The following is a 15,117-nucleotide window of genomic DNA, read 5'->3' as shown; positions in this document are numbered from 1 at the left end:
GTGACTCCCACGTGCCCCCCGTATATTCCACAACCTTGGAACTACCCTTCACAGCGGTCGAGTGGCATTGTCGGCCACTGCTTAGCACTGTGCCCTCCGTTGGAGCATACCGGGACCGGTGTGCATGCGGAGGACGGATAGAAGAGCTGTGAATGGGTATCGTACTTTAACTGGTGATTCCAGTACCGGTATTCTTTGTTGTCTGTAGTTGTTTATCTGTTTATTAAATCCTCCTTAACCTCCCTTTCTCTGGTCCGTTGTCTGTTTGTCCCAACCCCGAGAAAGCCAGGACGTTACATAATATCCGATCTCTTCCATAACTATCTCCTGGTTGGGCAAACGACATGGCCACGATTGAGGATGTGTTGGCCGTCTTAGCGGCGATGCAAATCGAGCTCACCGCTTCCAGAAAGAAAACAGCAGACGTTAAGGCTAGACTGGACGCTCTGCAGAACGATCCGCTACAGGCGGGTGCCTCTCACACGGCCACGGCTCCTGCGGTTGTGGTAGAGATGCCCGTAGCCATTCCTTTGGCGACACCAGAGAGGTACAGCGGAGACCCCAACACAGTGCAGGTATTCCTCACTCAAGTAGCACTGCATCTGTCCTGCAAACCAAAGGCCTTTCCGACCAGCCAAGCCAGAGTGGCCTTTCTGATCTCGTATCTTGCTGGGAACGCGGCGCAATGGGCAGTCCCACTGGTGAGCAGGGATGACCCTATCCTATGTGATTGGGGAGCCTTCCGCGAGGAATTCTTGAAGGTGTTTGATCGAAGGGCGGACTCGTATACTGCCGATCGAGAGATGTTGGAGCGGAGGCAAGGCAACAATGATCTGGTGCAGTACCTTAATGCTTTTCGACGGTTAGTGGCCGAAACCAAGTGGCCCATAGCCAAACAAACCGCGCTGTTTCACCAGGGCTTGAGCGAAGAGCTCAAAGATGTGGTAGCACAAATCGACCCCCAACCCAAGACATGTGAGGGCTTGATCAACCTGGTGCTACGGCTGGACCATAGATTGAACGAAAGAAAGGGCGATCACAAGAGGAAAGGGAAAGCGCTGCCATCGTATGTTTCGATGGGTGGCCCTGAGACCAACTCCTCCACCAGGACAGAACCCATGGACATAGGAGCTATAAGGGCAAGCCTTACAGCCACTGAAAAAGAATCACGCGGCAAGCAAGGCCTTTGCCTTTACTGCGGAAAAAAGGGGCACTATGTACGCGAGTGTCCAGCCAAGCCAAAGACCTCACGATACCGAGCGAACAAAACGGTGACAGCAGTGGTGGACGCACCGGCGGAAAACTGAGGGACTCCGAGTCTAGGGAAGGGGCATCTTGGAGTCACACCCACATCCCTTCCATGTTGAGCCCGAATCAAAAAGGGCGAAGACATTTGTTTATTACCTGACACGTAGGAGTGCAGGACCAGTGGATACCTGTGGTAGCCATGGTTGATTCAGGAGCCACGGGCATGTTCATGGACTACAATGAAGCACGGAGACTGGGTCTCACTCTCCTTCCCAAACAGATACCAGAGGAGGTGTATGCAGTGGATGGGAGAAGTCTGGTGACCGGACCTATCGGACAGCACACAGGAGAAGTACCGGTGAGGTTCGGAAAACTGCATAACGAACGTATCGATTTTAGCATAATCAGAGCCCCGCAGTACGGGGTCATATTGGGTCTACCCTGGCTCCAAAAACATAACCCAACGGTGGATTGGCCTACGCATCACATTGAGATGACTTCCCCGTTTTGTGAACAATGGTGCGGCATGCGGCAGGACCCCCACGTAGGTGAGGTAGGCGAAGGGCACACGGTCGCCACGGCAGCAGAAAAGGCCGTAAAGCTGCCCAGAGTGTATCACAGTTTCGGGGACGTCTTCGATGAAATCCGAGCGGAGGTGCTCCCTCCACATAGACCGTTCGACTGCCAAATCGACCTGGTTCCAGGGGCTAGCGTTCCAAGCGGCAGACTGTATGCGCTCACAGAACCCGAAAATGTACATCTACGGGGATATTTGGATAAGTTACTAGGGCTGGGGTTCATCAGGCCGTCGAAATCCCCTGCCGCATCGCCTCTCTTTTTCATCCCGAAAGCAAATGGCGAATTGAGGGCCTGCGTGGACTTTAGGGCCTTGAACGCGATAACCATAAAAAACCGGTACCCCTTGCCTCTCATAAGCGTTCTCCTGGAACAGGTAAAAAAGGCCCAAATATACACAAAGCTTGATCTCAAGGGGGCATACCATCTAGTGCGCATGAGGGACGGCAACGAATGGAAAACCGCCTTTAAGACCAGGTTCGGGCTCTTTGAGTACCTCGTCATGCCGTTCGGACTATGCAACGCCCCTGCCGCCTTCCAATACTTCCTCAATGAGGTGTTCCGGGAGGTATTGGATATCTACGTGGTCGTTTATATAGACGACATACTCATCTACTCCAACTCAGAGGAAGAACACGTACAGCACGTATCCGCGGTTCTCAAAAAACTGAGGGAAAACATGCTATACTGCAAACTCAGCAAATGTGACTTCCACGTCACATCAGTGGAATTCCTTGGGGTGATGCTGAGCCCCAACGGACAGGAGATGGCGGAACGCAAGATCAGAGCGGTGGAGGAGTGGCCGGTGCCCCGAGGAGTAAAGGAAGTCCAGAGCTTCATAGGCTTCGCCAACTTTTATAGGCGTTTTATTGAGGGGTTTTCTGGCTTGGTTGCCCCGATCACGCAACTACTAAGGAAGTCTCAGGAGTTCGTGTGGGGACCGGAAGCACAAAAAGCATTTGTGGCCCTCAAGAAGGCCTTCAGCACCGCCCCGGTGCTAGCTCACTCGAATCCGGAATTACCCTATGTGGTAGAAGCGGACGCCTCTGATGTGGCGCTGGGTGCCATTCTATCTCAGAGGAATGAGGTGTCGGGTTTGCTCCATCCTGTGGCGTACATGTCTCGTAAATTGAACGACGCGGAACGCAATTACCATATTGCGGAGAAGGAACTACTCGCAATAAAGGACGCATTTGCTGAGTGGAGGCATTTGTTAATGGGGGCCAGACACGTGGTTACAGTGTATACGGACCACAGAAACCTCCAGTTTCTGACGGCGGCGCGGCATTTATCTCCCCGTCAAATGAGGTGGATGATCTTTTTCTCCGGTTTCAATTTCCACATCACATACCGACCCGGTACGGAGAACAGGAAAGCGGACGCGCTTTCGAGGCAATCGAATGCCAGGGATCCGCAGCCGGTTGCCGAACATTCCATCATCCCTCCAGGAGTTGTGACAGGGGTGATTCAACCACAGACGTTCCTCAGGGGGGTCCAGAAGGGGACCCATACCTTCATGTGGCGGAGGTGGCTTCACAGTCACAAGGAGTGGCAGATGAAGGACGGGATTACGGTGAAAGGACGATGTATGTTGTTACCCACGCCTAGGCTTCGAAAACAGGCCTTCACCTGGTGCCACGTGTCTCCCTGTGCCGGCCATCTGGGTGTCGAAAAGACAGTAGCGAGCCTAGGACGGCAGTTCTGGTGGCCTGCCATGAGAACAGACGTCCGGAATTGGTGTTCATCATGTACCGTTTGCGCATCCATGAAATCGGACCACAGAAGAGCGCAAGGACTCCTCCAACCCCTTCCTACACCGACCAAACCCTGGGAAAACATATCCTTGGACTTCATTGTCGGGCTACCAAAGGATCAAGGAAAGACGGCCATACTGGTGGTGGTGGACTATCTCACGAAGATGGGGCACTTCCTCGCTTGCAAACAGGTACCTTCGGCAGGAGAGCTGGCGTCGTTGTTATTGAAGAATGTAGTGAGACTACATGGCCTACCCAACGTGATCGTGTCGGACAGGGGGTCTCAGTTCACGTCGCACTTCTGGAAAACTTGGTGTTCGGCGTTACACGTCAAGTCTGCCATGTCCACGAGTTATCACCCGCAGACGGACGGCCAGACGGAGCGCCTGAACCAGTCGCTCAAACAATATCTACGTTGTTTTGTAGAGCAAGGGAAGGATGAGTGGGTGGACCTACTTTGGATCGCGGAAATCGCGTACAACAACGCCACACATTGTTCCACCAAGGCCTCCCCTTTTTATAGTACCTACGGCCATCATCCCCGGTTCTTGCCGTTTCTGCACCCGGTCAGGGAAGACAGATTGCCGACAACAGCCAAGAGGGTGGCCCGCATCAAGGAGGCCTTGATGAGTTCTCGAGTTGCCCTGGAGGGGGCTAAAGCCACGTATAAAGCCTTTTCTGATAGGAGGAGAAGGCCTGGACCGGTCTACAAACCTGGAGATTACGTCTGGGTCTCTACACGGCACATGAGATTCAAGAAAAGTAGCGTGTTCCATCCCCGCTTCATGGGCCCATATAGGATCCTTCGATGCATCAGCCCGGTGAACGTGAAAGTGTGCCTGCCCCAGTCCCTGCGGATCCATCCCGTGTTCCACGTTTCCCTCTTGAAACCCGCGAACGCGGTGAGGCCTCGTACGCCGGTGTCGGTGACTGTGGATTCGGAGGTGGAGTACGAGGTGGCTGGTATCTTGGATTCCAAGTGGCGCAGGGGCAAACTATGGTATCTGGTGGCATGGAAGGGGTACGGACCCGAGGAGCAGTCATGGGAACCTGCGGCGGGGGTTCACGCTCCTCGTCTGGTATCGTCGTTCCATCGTCGATATCCTTCCTGTGCTGGTCCTGATGGGGGGCGCTGATGGGAGGGGGATGTACTGTCAGGAATCCCCTCCCGCACATGGATTCCCTCCCACGATGCCACTTCCATGAACCTGGTGCGCTTGGAGGAGAGCGGACTACAACTCCCAGAATGCCCTCCGGCAACAATTGCCTCATGGAACTCAAGAGTTCTGGTTACATAACACCAAGGGTAACGCCTAGTTTTCATGTTATGCAACTCAAGAGTTCTGGTTGCATAACACTAAGGGTAACGCCTAGTTTGCATGTTATGCAACTCAAGAGTTCTGGTTACATAACACCAAGGGTAACGCCTAGTTTTCATGTTATACAACGCCGAGAGTACTACTTAAGGAGAAGATCACTGGGACTCGGCGTCGGATATTCTGATCTTTGCCGGAGTACCTGGTTGAGGTACACGGACCCGTTGGAGAGTGGAGCGGCGGAAGGAACATTCTAAGGAGCGGAGGAGAGGTGCTGGCGTGTGCTTCCTGCCCGTGTCCTGTCCCGTTCTGAGAGCCGTATTCAACGTCATTGGGCACAAGTACCGTTGGTAGAGCCGAAGCTCCCAACGGCCTGACAATTTGGAGAAATCGAGGTTGGTGCGAGCCGAAGCTCCCAACCCTCGTTACTTGGGTGAACACACGCTTAGAGCTAAGACGCTATCCAGGAGGTGTTTCTGCGTCTTAGCCATCGACACTCGTAGGAGAACTGGGATAGGTAGAGCGGCTGCTCCCATCCATTCTCTGCACCACCTTGGGTATCATCACTTAAACCCGGATACAAGAGACGCACACTAGGAGGTGTTCCCAGCGTCTTTGTGTTGTGGCAGTACTCTGGGGGAAACTGGTAGAGCGGCTGTTCCCAGGTGGTAGAGAGCCCGGCCGGGTGACTCCCACGTGCCCCCCGTATATTCCACAACCTTGGAACTACCCTTCACAGCGGTCGAGTGGCATTGTCGGCCACTGCTTAGCACTGTGCCCTCCGTTGGAGCATACCGGGACCGGTGTGCATGCGGAGGACGGTTAGAAGAGCTGTGAATGGGTATCGTACTTTAACTGGTGATTCCAGTACCGGTATTCTTTGTTGTCTGTAGTTATTTATCTGTTTATTAAATCCTCCTTAACCTCCCTTTCTCTGGTCCGTTGTCTGTTTGTCCCAACCCCGAGAAAGCCAGGACGTTACACAAAGTCAGTCCAGTCCTGAGTCTGTGTCTTCTGGGTATCCCTGAACAACAACCTGTATTGTTCAGTGGTTAGGCCAAACCCATCAATCAGAGCACTCTTCAGGACAGTGTAATTGTCAGCATCCTCATCACTAACTGTGAGGAGCTTGTCTCTACCTTTCTCAGAGAAGGAGAGCCACAAGATAGCTGCCCACTGACTTTGGGGTACCTGCTGTACTTTGCAAGCCCTCTCCAAAGCAGTTATCCATTTGTGGATGTCATCCCCACACTTGTAGGGAGGGACAATCTTGCTCAGGTTTCTATTGTCATAGGTCCTGTCTCTATCCTTAGGGATAGTGCTCCCACCAGCGGGTCCTAACCCACTTAACTTTTGCTCTCTGGCCAGAGCAAGGCTCTCTTTGGCAAGGGCAAGTTCTTCCCTTTCAATCCTCAGATTGACTTCCCTCATTCTGGCCTGATGCTCTTTTCTCTGTGGAGAAGTCATTCCCCTGTGAGAAGAGGCATTGGAGCTATTAGAGACATGGGAGTGGATAGATTCCCTGGAAGGGGATCTTCCTCTCCTGCTTCTCTGGTTAAGTCCACTTGAGGGTCTGAAAGGGGGGACCCCATTCAGACTCCCATGTAGGCTTAAGTTAGCCTGGCTAAGTCTCCTAACTTGGACCTGGCTGTCTACCTCATCTTCTGAAGTCCCTGCTGACTCATCTTGATCAGTATTGTGAGGGGAGTCTTCTGTGGAGGGTAGACCCTCATTGGTACCTAAGGCACCATCCTGGGAGGCTCTCTGAGTATCATACTCTTCTAAGATCTCCACTAGATAAATGAGGGTAGGGTTTGAACCCTGTTTTAACTTTCTGGAGGTACACAATTGTCTCATCTCCTGAAAAGTTAGGGTATCATATCTAGAGGGTATCTTTCTAGGATATCCCCCTCCTGAGAGAGCATCAACTTGATATCCTCTCAGAGACATGATCTAGTGAGGATGTGGTGTGTGCACCTACCTACACTAGTTGTATCTACTAAAACCTCTCTAGTAGTTGTAGTCAGGGTGTGCTAGGCCCTTCAACCTACAACAACTAAGTTCAGTAGAACTTAAGTATTTATAAGCTATGTTATATGCACCTTACAAATATCCTTGTGATCTTTCAATTTGATATCTCAAAATTGCAATGGTATCACAACAGCAAGCTCAGATCCCAACCGCTGCTCACCAATGTGAGAAGTTGGCCTGATATATGATGTCACTAGTTCTAGTGTACACCTTGTATCAGTCCAAACAACCCTTATGGTGATTGGTTGTAAAGTCAACCTTATAGACCAGCTATCCTAGTGGTAGCATGAACAAGAGCAGTCTTAGGCTAAACTCTGTATGGCATGTGAAGCCAGCTGTTATACCATTTGCAATCCCTTGAATACCAAATGAAAGGACACCACAACAGATATATATAAAAATAGAATGTATTTATTCTAGTCAAAATACCCTCAGCACTCTTTATGAGATTCGAGGTAAGTACAACACAGTCTTATTTAAGCATACATAAGTCACACAGGTAAGTAATACAGTTAGGCCCTAGGGGCCACGCAAACCATATACTAAGTAAGTGGTATAAGAACCACTGTCACGAACACAGGTTAGGCCTAGGCCTAGGGAATCGCCTGGGCTACACTATCCTATCAGTTGCTAGGCAGTGGGAGGCCCACGGGATTCAGGTGCAGAGTGGAAACACTCACGCGTAATGCGTTAAAGTTGATAGAAATAGTAGTATTTAGAAATTAAGAGTTTTAGGACACTTCGGAAGGAACTAGGAGTTAGAGACTTGGAAACTAGACACTAGGATAGTCAATACCCTTGTGTGCACCAGAGTACTCAAGTTACCTAGCCCACGGGCTGCGGGTGCATAGGTGTGAACTTGCATCGGGTTTCGTCGTCGACTCCTATGGATGCCTGAGGAAAAGATGCTGACAGGCAGTCAGTGAAGAGTGTCCGGTGGATTCCAAGGATGGAATCAAGAAGGAGGATACCTGCAAGCAGAGGGGACAGAGTCTAGGTCACCAGCCAGGAGCCGGGAAGGAACCAGGAAGGAACCAGGCGATGTCGTGAAGATGCAGGTGAAGAGGTGAAGCTTGTCGCAGCAGCCACGGGTACCAGGAGGCGTCGAGGACAACCAGAACCAGGAGGCGAGCTGTCTCACGAGGGCTCTTGCTGTCGGCGGCGTCGATGTCGAGTTTGGACACAACAAGCCTTGGCAAGCGCAACCCACGCAGAATGAAGGATTCGCTTCTGTTGCAGACCAGGAAGGCCTGAGGTGCTTCTCTTTCACAGGGAAGCAAGGGCCAGTCTGCAGGAGCCAAACCAGCGGTGGAAAGTCGAAGGTTCGTCGTCGCAGAGGTCACTAGCCAACGGGCAAGCAACCGGACAGACGCGTCGAGCAGGAAAATGCAGAAGGGCCCCACGCAGAACTCGTGGAGTGTGGAGGGCTGATCTTCAATGAAGATGGTGCTCGGGGTTGGGGCTTCTCAAGCCCCAGAGCACAACTTCGAGGATCCCTCAGAAGCTGCGCTGGAAGCAAGTAGCCAATTTTCCCAGGTAGCCGGTCCCACGTCTCTCGTCACCTCCACGGATCTCAGCTTTGCTGTGGATGTGGATCAGGGTCGGAGAAGTCTGGAAGTCAAGGCGCTGGTTGGGCTCTGCAGTCGGTTCCTCGTAGAACTTCGGGCAAAGTAAATGGCAGGTCGCTTGATGGTGCCTGTTTGCACAGGGTGGCCACTCCTTGGCCACAAGGGAGATTCTTCAGTCTTCTTCCGTAGTCGAATGTCGAAGGTCCAGAGTTTCTGTTCAAGTTTCAGTTATCAGGATAATCCAAAGTCCTTGGGACTCAGCTCCCACTCTTATACTAATCTGGGGGGCTGGGTTACCTGCTAGGTCCCTCCTATGGGTGGGACCAGGGAGGGGGGTGGTTACACTCCCTCCCCTTTGTCCAGTTTCACGCCAGGACTCGGACTGGAGTGCCCCAGCACCGGTTTGAACCGGACTATGCATGGGACACCTTGTGTGCCCCAGGCAGTGTCTCGTTTCATTCATCCCTCCCTGCCCCAATACACTAAGGCCTATCTAGGGTGGTGCTAGCACCTCCCAAGGCAGGAAACCTATTGTCCAAGTCTCCCTCACTGGAAGGACTCCCAGCAGCAGGAGGTCAGACTTGTGTCTGTGGCAGCAGCATCCATTTTGTGATGCTGGGGCTCTGGTTAACTTTAACCGGGTAGTAGGTCTTCAACATGTCTTCTCCCTCTAGAAGGGAGGAATACTATCCTCATCGCCAGAAATGGTGTGGGGGTAGTATTCCAAAGTGTTAGACACCTTACACAACATGTTTTGATAAAGCCAAACCATAGTTACCATAACCGCGAGGATTATAAGGCACTTTAAGAGTATATGGTAGGCGATATCATAGAACAGCTATAAGGACATGGTTCCGAAAGCTGCAGACAGGCTCAGCTCATGCTAGAGCACCATCTCACATGTTACCAAGCACTCTGCCTTCAGGATTGTTAAGGCTTGCCATAGGAGTGACTGATAGGTTACCCATGTGTCTATATATAAGGTAGGTATAGGAATACTACACCTAAGCAAGGGGTGATTACACGACCTTGCCCCAGCTGAGTGATCAGCCAGTTGTGTCATAATGGAAGGCCAGCCAGGGGTGGCATAATACATGCTGCAGCCCCTGGTAGGCTTAGGGTACACCTATGCCCTGGGTACCTAAGGTACACTGTACAGGGCCCTAGAAGGTGATCCTTACCAATTGGGTTATGTACCTAAAGTACATAGTATGAATTTAGAGAGAGAACAGCTGGGCTGTGGGTCTGATTAGCAGGCCCACAGCCCCATCTAAGTCGAAAACCAGTGAAGCAAAAGCAAAAAGTGGGGGTGAACATAGAAAGCAGACCCTACTCTCCTACACCCATTACTTCACATGATCGTACGATCAGACATTGCTGACCAAGAGACATACCCTTAATTGAGGAATGATGACAGAGCGCTCATTTTGTAGCACATACAAGATTAATGTGTGTTGTAAATGCGACATGTTTTGGAGGTATGTTGTGCCCTATGCACATATAGTTGGTATGTGGACTGTTACACCGATGGCTGCCTTGTAACCTCTTACACTTGCTTTGTGTACTTATCAACCCAATGTGGTTTTCTTTGCTAGTAACCATGGATGGACATGACACATGTGGGGTGACTGATCTTACCATTCACATTGACTGCATGACTCCATTTGCACATTATTGTAGCCACCTTGAGTATGCACTTAATGATCATCCCATTCCAACATTTGTTGTTCGTTCAGAAATAACTTTATTTCGCCGATACCACAACCGCATAAAAAGTATTTTACAAACACATGTACATCGATAGATACAAACTATTATAACATTTTTGAGTAACATGGAATAAAACATAATTAATGATCAGAAGCTAAAAGGAAAACATTAGTTTATAAATATACACACAAATAATGCACACCCCAACATCTTAAGTTTCACATTAAATATCAAGATGACAATTTGGTATCCTTTTGCTAAGAGCAGATAAAAAGAATGAGGCCAAAGAGAAACATGTAAAGAGATCAGACAGTAACTGAAGATAATATAAGGCTACACGACATTGTTTAAAATTCATTTTACGAATAAGGGAAACAATTAATCTTTGTCTTACATCACTATAAAATTTACAAAAGAATAAAAAGTGAAGATCGTTCTGAATAGATCGCTTGTCGCAAGGGCAAAATGGGAGGGCAGTAATCGCATATGTTTTGAGCAGGAGGCCTAACATGAGGGGGATATAACTTAAACGAAATCTGATTAAAATATATCTATGTTGTAGATTCGTAACGAACGATAGATAAGTGGAGTTCACATTAGTTGCACTTATTCTTGGGGCAGCGTAATATAACTTGACTTTAGGGAGTTTAAAATTAGTATTGTGTCTCTTCGTCTGTAGCTGGGCCAATAAGTGAGTTTTCAGCTCCTTCTTAGACATTGACCAGCACATCTTTGGATCCTCATAGAGATAATGCAACCTAGCCTCCTGAAGATTAGATTCAACATAACTTAACCATCTTATTTTACTTGCACCATCCAATTTCAGGACGTTGTTTGCAATATCTCTAGTCAAGGAGAGGGTTTCGTTACGCCAGATTGAATGCCACATCATAATTAGTGCAATACAAATCTTATCAATAATATAAGGAATTCTCAACTCCATGTGGCAGTTATAATTAGAGCACGACTGGGGAAGGGAGACCAGATTTTTCAAAAAGGCATCTTCTGTGCGCTGCATTTTAGAGGCATCAGTGATACCCCAAACAGCTGTTCCATAAGAGGCGACGGATAGTGTTTTCGCCTCGTAAGCCTTTTTTATCAATTCAATTGGATTGGTCCCAAGTTTTTTCACTAATTCGAAGAGGACCCCAATATTGTTTTCAATCAATAATCCCCTATTAGAGATCATATTTCTCCAATTATTATCTCGATCGAACACGATCCCTAAATAGTTAAGAGTCTACAACATCTAGCTTTACCCCTCAACATAGATTCATGGCTGTTTCTGCTGCTTTGGGCCTGCTACAAGAACAAAGGACTTAAAATAATTATTTTTTTTTTTTTGTTTTCCAAAACCTTTATTGTTCCATTGAAGAGTACACCGCTATTCAGCCAACAACCCGGAGGCAGGCAGCTAGTTTGCGAGGCGGAACTCCGCCCAAGCATTTGAGGTCGTACATTCGAACAGCAATACAACATTTTGCAATGGACAAAACAGAACAAAACTAACAGAGAGCCTGAGTCGAAAGGAAGCAAACAATGAATAATCGAAATGTCATATTCACCTTCACGTTGCGCCCACAGCCCACCCAGACAACGCAATCGATTGACAACCCCCCACAGAATGCGAGCCCCAAACCCCAGATCACTTATGTCAGGCGGATCACCACGTACAGCGCACCACAGTCAAGCTCCAACCTCGCCACGTCACCAAAGCCACAATCAGACCGCCTAGTCATCTTCCAACGCTGTCGTTCTAGCCAGCCAATCCACCAGTGGCTGCCATATATCTACAGGCCGCGAGCGCTGTGGCAGCTGGTCCCAGTATGAGGTCAGCTGCTCCCTACAGTACACCGCCGATCTTATCCAGGCCGCCACTTTCGGCGGCATAGACTTTTTCCAGTGTAGCGCTACTTGACGCTTAGCAAGTAATAGTAAAAGGGCCACAAGCCTACGTGAGGCCTTAGGCACATTTCTAACGAATCCCAAGAGGGCCACAAGTGGGTCCGGCTCCAGTTCCACCCCCACAATCTGCCCCACGGTATTGAAGACTGCAATCCAGAAGTCGCGTATGGGACCACACACCCATACAAGGTGATAGAACGCGGCCTCCTTCTCACCGCATCTCCAACAGTTCGCATCAGACCGCAGTCCCATCCTACACAGTTGCATGGGCGTACGGTAAGTCCGGTGCAGATAGTTGAAGTGTACCAACCGCAGCCTATAATTAGGGGATAGGTTTTCAAGTTGGGAGCAACAGTACTCCCACTGTTTCTCGGTAATAGATATACCCGCTTCATGTTCCCACGAGGATCTAGAGTCAGTGTGCACAACCGGAGCTGTGTTTTGAGTAGCTCTATAGATACGTGTGATCAGTTTGCGCGCGGAGGAATTCGAGAGTACGTCCTCGAGGGCCGCAAGCGTCGGCGGAGCATCTGGAAACATAGGGTACCTGCCCTTGCATGCGGACCGCAGTTGATAGTAGAGAAGAAGCTCCGAGGCCGTCGGTTCCGGCGCTGCCGCCATATCCCGCAATGCAAGGAAGGTATCGTCCGGGTACAAGTCTCCTGCCACCTTCAGGCCGCAGGCCTGCGCCCGCCGCACCACCGCCGCGTCCGTCAATGGCCCCAATAGTGGATTATCCGCAAGGGGCATGCTCGGCGCATATAAATCATCAACGCCCGCACGTTTGGCAATGCTTGACCAGGCCCAGCGGACCATTTCAACAGTGTCAATGTCATCCCGGGAGCGTCTGTATCTCTGATACACCGCTGCACGAAGGGGGCAGGGGGCCGCAACGTCCATCTCGATAGCCACGTGCGGCTGGTAAGGGATCGGGTGCTGCCAAAAGTGCAGGTATTGGGCCTGAGCACTGTACGCATATAGTTCCATGTCCGGGGCCGCGAGGCCTCCCTGACGGAAGGGAAGTGTGAGGAGGTTCCAGGCCACTCTGGGCTGCTTACCCGCCCAGACCAGTTCAAGCAAGACGGAGCGAAGCCGACGGAAGAACGACCTAGTGAGTGGCAGGGGGATGTTAACGAATAAGTAAAGAAACTTGGGAACGACCACCATTTTAGCAATTGCTATGCGGCCCATCAGTGATAGCGGCAGCGCCTTCCAGCGCCTCACCTTACACTCCAGCCACTCCACGGCCACACCAAAATTGGCCAGCCATATGTCCTGCACCGATCGGCTAAAGCGTACGCCCAGGTATTTAATCTCATCAGTGACCCAGTCAATTGGGAATTCCGTATGGCATTGACTCGTACCGTCCGTCAGCGGGAACATCGCCGACTTTGACCAATTGATATCGATACCTGTGAGGCCCACTGTATCTTGTCACCTCGCGCATCAGTGGGTCAAAGTTGTCCGATGGATTCATCATATATATGGTTATGTCGTCGGCGTACATAGACACCAACAGGCCACGCGATGTGAAGCCAATACTGCGATGAGTGGGATGTTGGCGCAAACGAGCCGCCAGCGGCTCCGTCGCAATGGCGAACAGCAATGGCGACAAGGGGCAGCCCTGCCGAGTCCCTCTGGTTATGGGGATCGGGACAGACGTCTGACCATTAACCCGCACCCTAGCCGTCGGGTGATTATAGAGTATTCCAATACGCCTGGCAAAGGAGGGGCTGAAACCCATGCGAGTGAATAACGCCCGTAAGAATTTCCACTCTAATGAGTCGAACGCCTTAGTGGCGTCAAGCAATGCGGCCGCGGCTTGTACCTTGGGATCAAAGTAATGCAGGAGCCCAAACAGCACTCTGAGATTGTGGGAAGTGGACCTCCCCATTACAAAGCCCGACTGATCGGACAACGCTATCTGTGGCAGCATAAATTTCAGACGGTCAGCGAGTAATTTCGCGTAGATTTTGGCATCAAGATTAATTAGCGAGAGTGGGCGATATGAGTCCGGGGTAACAGGATTTTTGCCAGGTTTAAGCAGCGTAATGATAAGGGCCTCTCGCATCGAGGAAGGGAGGATGCCCATCTCCATCGCTTCCTCAAAAACACTGTGCAATCGCGGGACCAGTAGGTCCGCATATTCCTTGTAGAAGGCCGCCGTCAGCCCGTTGGGGCCTGGTGCCTTGCTGAGTGGCATAGCGGCTATCACCGCTCGAATGTCCTCCTGCGTGAAGGGTAGGTCCATATATTGTCGGGCATTATTACTGAACCACGCAAGTGCTATGGTGTCCAGGTAGTCACTAATAATAGTGTCATCAGGTGTAACCTTAGAGGTATACAAGTCCTTATAGTAATCTGTCATCACTGTCAGTATAGCCGGAGGATCTCGAATCACTTCACCCCCTGATCCTTGTAGCTCGAGAATATGCTCCGACCCACGTGGCGGGCGCAGCATGCTTGCTAGTGTTCGTCCAGCTCGATCACCCTCTCCGTAACGTCTGGCCTGAGAATCTTTGGACAAGAACGCGACCTCCCTCTCCGCCTCCTCTTGATACTTGGTCAGTTTCGTCCTGAAGGCTGCACTCGCACCACCAGAAGGGGCCGCCATCATCGCAGCTTCAAGCTGGGCTAGTTCAGATTCCAACTTGCTCAGGGTATCTCTAATGGAGCGCAGAACCCCAGTTTTGAGCGCCATGCAATGACCCCTGGTTACTGCCTTACAGGCCTCCCAGAGCACGCCAGGTGAATCCACTGAGCCCTCGTTGAGTGCGAAGTATTCCTCCAATCTTTCCCGCAAAGAATGCTGGAAGACCTGATCGCGCAGCGCAAGGGAGGGGAACCTTCAACTAAACGGCTGAATGTACTGCGGCGGCGTGGATAGCGTCAGGCAAACCGGGGCATGATCAGAAAGAGACCGCGGCAAGTGAGTCACCTCTAACACCGATGAGTGCAAATCTCTGGACAGCAGCCAGAAGTCCAATCTGGACCAGGCTGCACGATGAG

The sequence above is a fragment of the Triturus cristatus genome, chromosome 10 (genome assembly GCF_964204655.1).
Source record: "Triturus cristatus chromosome 10, aTriCri1.1, whole genome shotgun sequence".
NCBI classification, from domain to species: Eukaryota; Metazoa; Chordata; class Amphibia; order Caudata; family Salamandridae; genus Triturus; species Triturus cristatus.
The sequence above is the reverse complement of the archived record's forward strand: the minus strand, read 5'-3'. Positions refer to the sequence as shown.